The following is an 8475-nucleotide window of genomic DNA, read 5'->3' as shown; positions in this document are numbered from 1 at the left end:
GTATAAATGTGTTATTGTCTCCTATTCTAAAATGGTGTGTTTGAATATTTCTGCATACTGGGGTCCCTAAACAGTCTTGAATTACATAAATTAGGTATCACTGTAAAGCTGAGACTCTTGTGGATCCAATGAGCTCAACTGTATTCATGTGTGATGATGTTAGTCCCCATAGGAGACATTTCAGTGACCTCACTGTATAAAATGACCTGTGGTGACCTCTAGGATAATCACAGCCTCATGAAACTTTACAGCCACAAACTAGAGACCTAGAGCATTCAGAGGATGGATGGATCAAACTAGAGACCTAGAGCATTCAGAGGATGGATGGATCAGACTAGAGACCTAGAACATTCAGAGGATGGATGGCTTTCCCAGCTAGATTGACAATAAGGGGGTTTCTGAGCAGTTTACACAACACAAGTGCTCGCCAGCCAATCGCCAAAAAAAATACAATTCTTGCAGAAATCTCCAAAATGTCAAAAGTTTTTGATCCCAAATCACAGCATGGCTTTTTCTATGGTGTTCCTCAAGGTCTTGGTGTCTTAATGTGGTATTTTGGAGGGATTATTGATCATTTTTATCAATTCTCAGGGTGGAGAGAGTCGCCGTGATGACAGATTTAGTGCATATGTAGAGGTGGACATCATCAGCGTAGAAGTTGAAGTGGGGGTCATGATGACGGATAATATTACAGAGGGGGAGCGTTTAGAGGATGAAAAGGAGAGGACCGAACTTAAAATATTTAAAGTAAAAGTATACACTGTGCAGTAAAATATACTTAAAGTATTTAAAGTAAACGTATGCATTGTGCAGTAAAGTGTACTTAAAGGGACTATTTGTAACTTTCAGAAATGCTTCTGAACAGCGACACCTGTGGCCGTGAAATCAACGAAAGTCAGCGTCGGGCTCGCGCTTGCTCGCTCTCAATATACCTGAATGAGCATCGCTCAAAACAGTGAGGCGACACACGTCAGCTAAAACCACAATATCACTCTATATTTCAGCTGCTTGGCAGTAATGTTAGCTGACCAGACAAAGGTCTCTCCATGAACATGATTTAGATCTGATCCTAGTGTTGGCTTTTCCTGCCTAAGTGCAGGCTGAGGCAGCGGGGCTCTGCAGCGTGTCTCCCTGCTCTCTCCACCCGCAGCCGGAGAGAGCAGGGAGACACCGGCACCCGGTCGGTAACGAGAAAACAACGTAAAGCTCCGTCACTTCACAAGACACGGGAAACCTCTGTTGGTCTGGAGGAGCTGCAGCAGTTATTTCTGCACAAACGTCCCCTGTGCATTCACTAGATATTCTCAGAGCTAAACTAACTCTTCTGCAGTGTGGAGTGAGCAGCATGCACGTCTAGAGGTGGAGCGAGCTGAGCTGTCTGAGTGAAGGCGAGCAGGCAGAGGAGGAGGGTACAGCGGCTACACGCGAACGCGCATATGCGAGCGCGCATGTGTGACGACCCGCTACATTTATGCGCATACAAAGTTACAAATAGTCCCTTTAAAGTGTTTAAAGTAAAAGTATGCATTGTGCAGTAAAATGTACTTAAAGTAAAAGTATGCATTGTGCAGTAAATTGTACTTAAATTATTTAAAGTAAAGTATTCACGTATTAAAAGTTTTAAGTTTTCTGTAAATGAGAAATGTTTGTCAGCGTGTAATGACATTAACATATGAGATGTGAAGCAGAGGTGATTTCCAGGCATGTTTTCACTCTGCAGATATAAAAACAGTGAACAGACTCTTCTATTGGCTCCAGTTAGACCAACATTGATGCTTCATATATGTTTGATTCTATATATGCAAACTCAGTGAGCTTCAGCTATAAAACATCACATCAGGCTGTCAGAGGAGTTCACAGCACGTCAGCTTCAACATCAACCATGTTCTCTGGAGCTCTGCTGCTGCTGTTGGCAGCTGGATGTGAGTCTCTCTGGATCTGTCAACACTTCTTCTTTTACAGTACAACTTGATATTTTTGTGATAAAAAAACCTGTTCTTGTTTTTTTAACAGGTGTGAAGGGTGAAACGTTGACTCAGCCAGCCTCTGTGACTGTGCAGCCAGGTCAACGTCTGACCATCACCTGTCAGGTCTCTTATTCTGTTAGCAGCCATCGCACAGCTTGGATCAGACAGCCTGCAGGGAAAGGACTGGAGTGGATTGGAAGCGCACGTATTGGATACACCACATACTACAAAGATTCACTGAAGAACAAGTTCAGTATCGACTTAGCTTCTTCCAGCAACACAGTGACTCTAAACGGACAGAACGTGCAGCCTGAAGACTCTGCTGTGTATTACTGTGCCAGAGACACACACTGGTTAAAGTTACCAGAGAAGCTGTACAAAAACCTTAAAGAATGTATTCTTACAAAGACCAACAGGGGGCAGTAGGAGACCTCAAATATGATGGCAGTAAAGAGCAGTATAACAACGCCACTAGATGAGCTGCAGGTGATTTTGTGGTGTTTGACTTCCTGTTTGTTTTTTACCAACAATGTGATGCTGAATAACTGACTGAGTCTCAGTTTTATTGAGACTGTTGATGTCTAAATGTGGTTTTCTTTCCTCTGTGTTGGTTTGTAAAAGATTACAGCATGACTTTTGAGTTTTGTTTGAAATAGTAATCCCATTCACATCCTCTAACAGACTAGAACTGGGGAACAATTTGTGTCATTCAGCAATTACACATTTGAGTGATCAAAATCACATGTGGAGTTCCCCACATGTCCTTTCTCAGGCCTCTACATGATCCCACTACTTAGCTTATGGAAAATAACGAAATATGACATCAGCTGAGTCCTCCCTGTGAGGAGGAGTCAATGCAAAACTCAGATGTCTTCCACCTCTACTTATCTGACTGCAGAGAGGAGGACAGAGGACAGTGGACACACAGTTCAACATGATGGACTATAGGACAGGACTGCTGCTTTTAACCATCTGCTGCTGGACAGGTCAACATTTACACTGATGTTGAGTTGACATAGTTCTGATTTGTGTAACTGACATATTTCTCATGATGTATTTTTATATCTTGACAGGTGTTGATGGTCAGACTCTGACAGAATCTGAACCAGTGATTAAAAGACCTGGAGAATCCCACAGACTGACCTGTACAGCCTCTGGATTCACACTCAGCAGCTACGCTATGAACTGGGTCAGACAGGCTCCTGGAAAAGGACTGGAGTGGATCGCTTTTGTACACACAGGCAGTTCTCATATATACTACTCCCAGTCAGTCCAGGGGAGATTCACCATCTCCAGAGATGACTCCAGCAGTAAAGTCTATCTACAGATGAACAGTCTGAAGACCGAGGACACAGCAGTGTATTACTGTGCCAGAGACACACAGTGAGAGACGATAATAGGAGAGTCATACAAAAACTACTTCCTCTATTTACCACCACCACTGGGAACACTCTGTTATCTCAGCATCACTTTATTTTGTAATACTGTTGATTAAATTCTCTGTATTAGTGTGGTGAAACTGGGTCCACATGTCTTAATAAGTACATGCATGAAGATCATTAACAAAAAGGACCTTTTGTTAACATTTTAAAACAGAAAGCTTCCATGTGATTTGCAGATTTTACACCATTTTCTTTTTTCATGAAAATTCTGATATTAACACATTTTACAGCGGTAAAAAAAGAGCATTTATATATTTAGAAAGTTAACTGGTTTACAACCAAGACGGCGACGGCCAAAAACCAAGTTGGTGACGGTGAAAATGTCGAACTCGAGGATTCAAAACCGTAGTCCACTAACCAATGGGTGACGTCATGGTGACTACGTCCACTTCTTATATTCAGTCTATGGTTGGGACAGTTTATCGTGACTCACAGCAACGCCTGCATTTATAAGAAGACAACCTTATTGTGATGAAAACTTTACAATATTCTGTTTTTAGACATTAACTCACTAACTTCCAGAGTTTTAAAACATATCTTTACATTAAATCAAATCAAAGCAGCGCTACAAGTTTACTAAATTAACCATCTAGATGGTGACATTTAAGTCCATATAAGAACTTTCATAAAAATATGTTCTTTAAATAAAAACTGATTCCTCTCCGGTCACTAGAGAAGACACACTGTTTACACCTTCAACTGATTCAAATGACATTTAAAAGATGATTCAACAATATGCAAATGAAGGTGACTTCTAAAGAAGTGAGTGAGTGTCAGTGAGAGACAGAAGAGCTCCATCAGCTCAGCTTCAACATCAACCATGTTCTCTGGAGCTCTGATACTGCTGCTGGCAGCTGGATCCTGTGAGGAGCTTTCACTGGATTCACACTAATAAACACATTAGAAACACTGAATAGTCAGATGAATGATGGAGATAATGTTGATTTGTGTTTCCACAGGTGTGAACAGTATTGATCTCATCCAGCCAGACTCAATGGTTGTGCAGCCTGGACAGTCTTTGACCATCACCTGTCAGGTCTCTGGTTATTCTCTGACTGATAACAGCTATGCAACCGGTTGGATCAGACAGTGTGAAGGAAAACCAATGGACTGGATTTCCCATCGGCGGGGTGGAGGTGGCTTTTCTCAAAATAATGCTCTGAAGAACAAGTTCCTTTACCACACTCACACTTCTACCAGCTCGGTGACATTAACAGGACAGAACGTGCAGCCTGAGGACACAGCTGTGTATTACTGTGTACGTGTTGCTCCACAGTGATACAAACCACCAACAGACCTGCACAAATACTCAGCAACCAGCCAGACTCAACCACACACACACTAGATGTGAATATTAATAAAGACACTCTCTGATGAGCTGATAAACATTAATGTTTAAGTCTCATTTGACTTCCACTGCAGCCGACATCAGTGTAGAAGAGACTCAGAGAAGCTTGATTTCCCCTCAGTACAAGATGACACCATTTCATCCTTTTATTGTTGTGTATTTAGATGCCTACAAAACATGGGGACAACAATTTTCCTGTTTCCATGAAACTGGATGGAAAATAACACCTGATAATGTAACTATAACGTAAACAGTTGCTCTATATTTTCACAAACAGGATGTAAATGTCTGATTTGTATTGTGGCCGAGGTGAAAATACCTCTAAACTGCTCCACCACCAGTTAAAGATCGTCATTGTGTCATTGTTATTTCCCATTATTTTCCATCAGTCCATGAATATTAGTGTTTTTAATATTTTACAGCTGTTGTAGAGATGCTCTACTTATGGAAATGTATCTGTGTCACATGTTCCCTTTTTAAACCTGCAGAGGGAGGTCTATGCAAACTCTTCCTCTCTTATAAACACACCATCAGCAACTGGTGGCAGAACTCTGGAACAGTTTTATATATTTCTGAAACACTCAGATCAGAAAGCTCTGAACTAGAGCGTTTATCCCAGAAATGGAAAATACCATTATCTGGAGTTTATTATTTGTAGTTGCTATTCATGGTGAGAAAATGAATTAACTGATTCTGTAAATATCTAACTTGTGATGTATATATAAGTGTGAATGATGACGATGTCTTACCTTACAGGAGTCTGGAGTGAGATCAAACTGGACCAGTCTCCCTCTGAGGTGAAAAGACCTGGAGAGACAGTGAAGATGTCCTGTATCATATCTGGTTATACCATGACAAGCTACTCTATTCACTGGATACGACAGAGACCAGGAGAAGCTCTGGAGTGGATTGGGTGGATGAATACAGGTTCAAACTCTGCTAGCTATGCCAGCTCCTTTCAAAGTCGTTTCATCATGACTGAAGATGTGCCCAGCAGCACTCAGTACCTCGAGGTCAAGAGCCTGACAGCACAAGATTCTGCTGTTTACTTCTGTGCTCGAGACACAGTGACTGAAGACAGTGGAGCAGCTGCACTAAAACCTCCACAGACAACAAACTGCAGTGATCTTAATAACATCTGGGTTCTCTCACCACCTGCTAAAACACGCTGACATATCCTCATTACATTTCTATGTATTTTAATGATGTTACATCCCTCACAGTTACAGACAGAGTCCCTTCAGCTGTCAGAGCGTTATATATAATACTAAATTACCAATGTCATATTCACATGCACAACCCATAAATGACATGAAATCAGTTTGAAAAGAGAAAGAAGCTGAAAAACATCTGATCAGACAGCGAGCTCGGCTGGATCAGAGCAGAATTACAGAGGTGAAATGTCCACAATCAAAAATATGTTCAAAACACCGGTTCAGGGTGTAACGTGGTGAGATGAGAATAAAGCATTTATCATAGATGTTGGTGATCAGAATAAAACTATAGATTATTTATATTATTGTAAATGTTCTCACGTGATGCACATTATGCTCAAAGTGACTGATGAGGAAAAAAGAGCCTTGAAGTCTTGATAAGAAAAAAGATTTAAACTTGTATGTTAATGTGTGAGATGACTGAACATGTTATAACATTTGTGTATTATTAGAACAACATGGATATTTTACATGAATTAAAACATGTCAAACAAACAGCTGACTCGGAGGGATGATTCTTGGACTTTAATTCTCACGTTTTGATTAATTATCTTCAGCTCGGTTCTCTTCTCCCCGTGCTACAGCTACCTCACAGCTTGGATCAGACAGCCTGCAGGGAAAGGACTGGAGTGGATCGGAATGGAAGCTACTGAATCCACCGCATACTACAAAGATTCACTGAAGAACAAGTTCAGTATCGACTTAGCCTCTTCCAGCAACACAGTGACTCTAAACGGACAGAACGTGCAGCCTGAAGACTCTGCTGTGTATTACTGTGCCAGATACACACACTGGTTAAAGTTACCAGAGAAGCTGTACAAAAACCTTAAAGAATGTATTCTTACAAAGACCAACAGGGGGCAGTAGGAGACCTAAAATATGATGGCAGTAAAGAGCAGTATAACAACGCCACTAGATGAGCTGCAGGTGATTTTGTAGTGTTTGACTTCCTGTTTGTTTTTTACCAACAATGTGATGCTGAATAACTGACTGAGTTTCAGTTTTATTGAGACTGTTGATGTCTAAATGTGGTTTTCTTTCCTCTGTGTTGGTTTGTAAATGATAACAGCAGTTTTGTTTTAAATAGTAATCACATTCACATCCTCTAACAGACTGTAGAACTGGGTAACAACTGGTGTCATTCAGCAATTACACATTTGAGTGATCAAAATCACATGTGGAGTTCCCTACATGTCCTTTCTCAGGCCTCTACATGATCCCACTACTTAGATTATGGAAAACAACGAAATCTGAGATCAGCTGAGTCCTCCCTGTGAGGAGGAGTCAATGCAAAACTCAGATGTCTTCCACCTCTACTTATCTGACTGCAGAGAGGAGGACAGAGGACAGTGGACACACAGTTTAACATGATGGACTATAGGACAGGACTGCTGCTTTTAACCATCTGCTGCTGGACAGGTCAACATTTACACTGATGTTGAGTTGACATAGTTTTTATTTGTGTAACTGACATATTTCTCATGATGTATTTTTATATCTTGACAGGTGTTGATGGTCAGACTCTGACAGAATCTGAACCAGTGATTAAAAGACCTGGAGAATCCCACAGACTGACCTGTACAGCCTCTGGATTCACATTCAGCAGCTACTATATGGCCTGGATCAGACAGGCTCCTGGAAAAGGACTGGAGTGGATCGCTGCTATCAGTAGTGGTGGTGGCAGCGGCAAATACTACTCCCAGTCAGTTCAGGGCCGGTTCACCGTCTCCAGAGACAACAACAGACAGCAGCTGTATCTGCAGATGAACAGTCTGAAGACCGAGGACACAGCAGTGTATTACTGTGCCAGAGACACACAGTGAGACACGATAATAGGAGAGTCATACAAAAACTACTTCCTCTATTTACCACCACCACTGGGAACACTCTGTTATCTCAGCATCACTTTATTGTTGTAATACTGTTGATTAAATTCTCTGTATTAGTGTGGTGAAACTGGGTCCACATGTCTTCAACTTCACACATTACTGATAACAGCATTTAACTTTATTGTTTACAAAGTGAATTTATTTGACTCCTACCTATATCACGTATGGAGGTTAATACTTTATTTAAAACATTTTTTCATCTTAAAGAATGTATAATAATACAGTCATTAAATAATTACAGTTGTGTTTAAACTGTCTAACAGATGTGGAGAGTGAAGTGAATCATGAATCTGATAATTGTTTGAAATTATATACATAGTAAACACATAATACAGTATATTTAAGAAATAAAAGTTAAAAGCTGAGTTATTGGTTCATTTGGATAAACTTTAGTCAGCTGATCATTTGAGTCTATGTGGAGGTAGAAGGAAGTTACCTCTTTTATTGTGGTAGTCTGAGTAACGTGACGTCATATCCGTTCCGTATCCGTCAACCAAAACAAACCTCAGAAATCATAAAACGTAGGAGGGTCGTCATGGATACGACCTGCACCCTCACATGTTAAATCCAGCGTGGTAAACACTACACATCCACTATTGTTGTCCTTGACACACG

This window comes from Sebastes fasciatus, chromosome 13, assembly GCF_043250625.1.
Source record: "Sebastes fasciatus isolate fSebFas1 chromosome 13, fSebFas1.pri, whole genome shotgun sequence".
Lineage (NCBI taxonomy): Eukaryota > Metazoa > Chordata > Actinopteri > Perciformes > Sebastidae > Sebastes > Sebastes fasciatus.
This window is presented reverse-complemented; position numbering follows the sequence as displayed.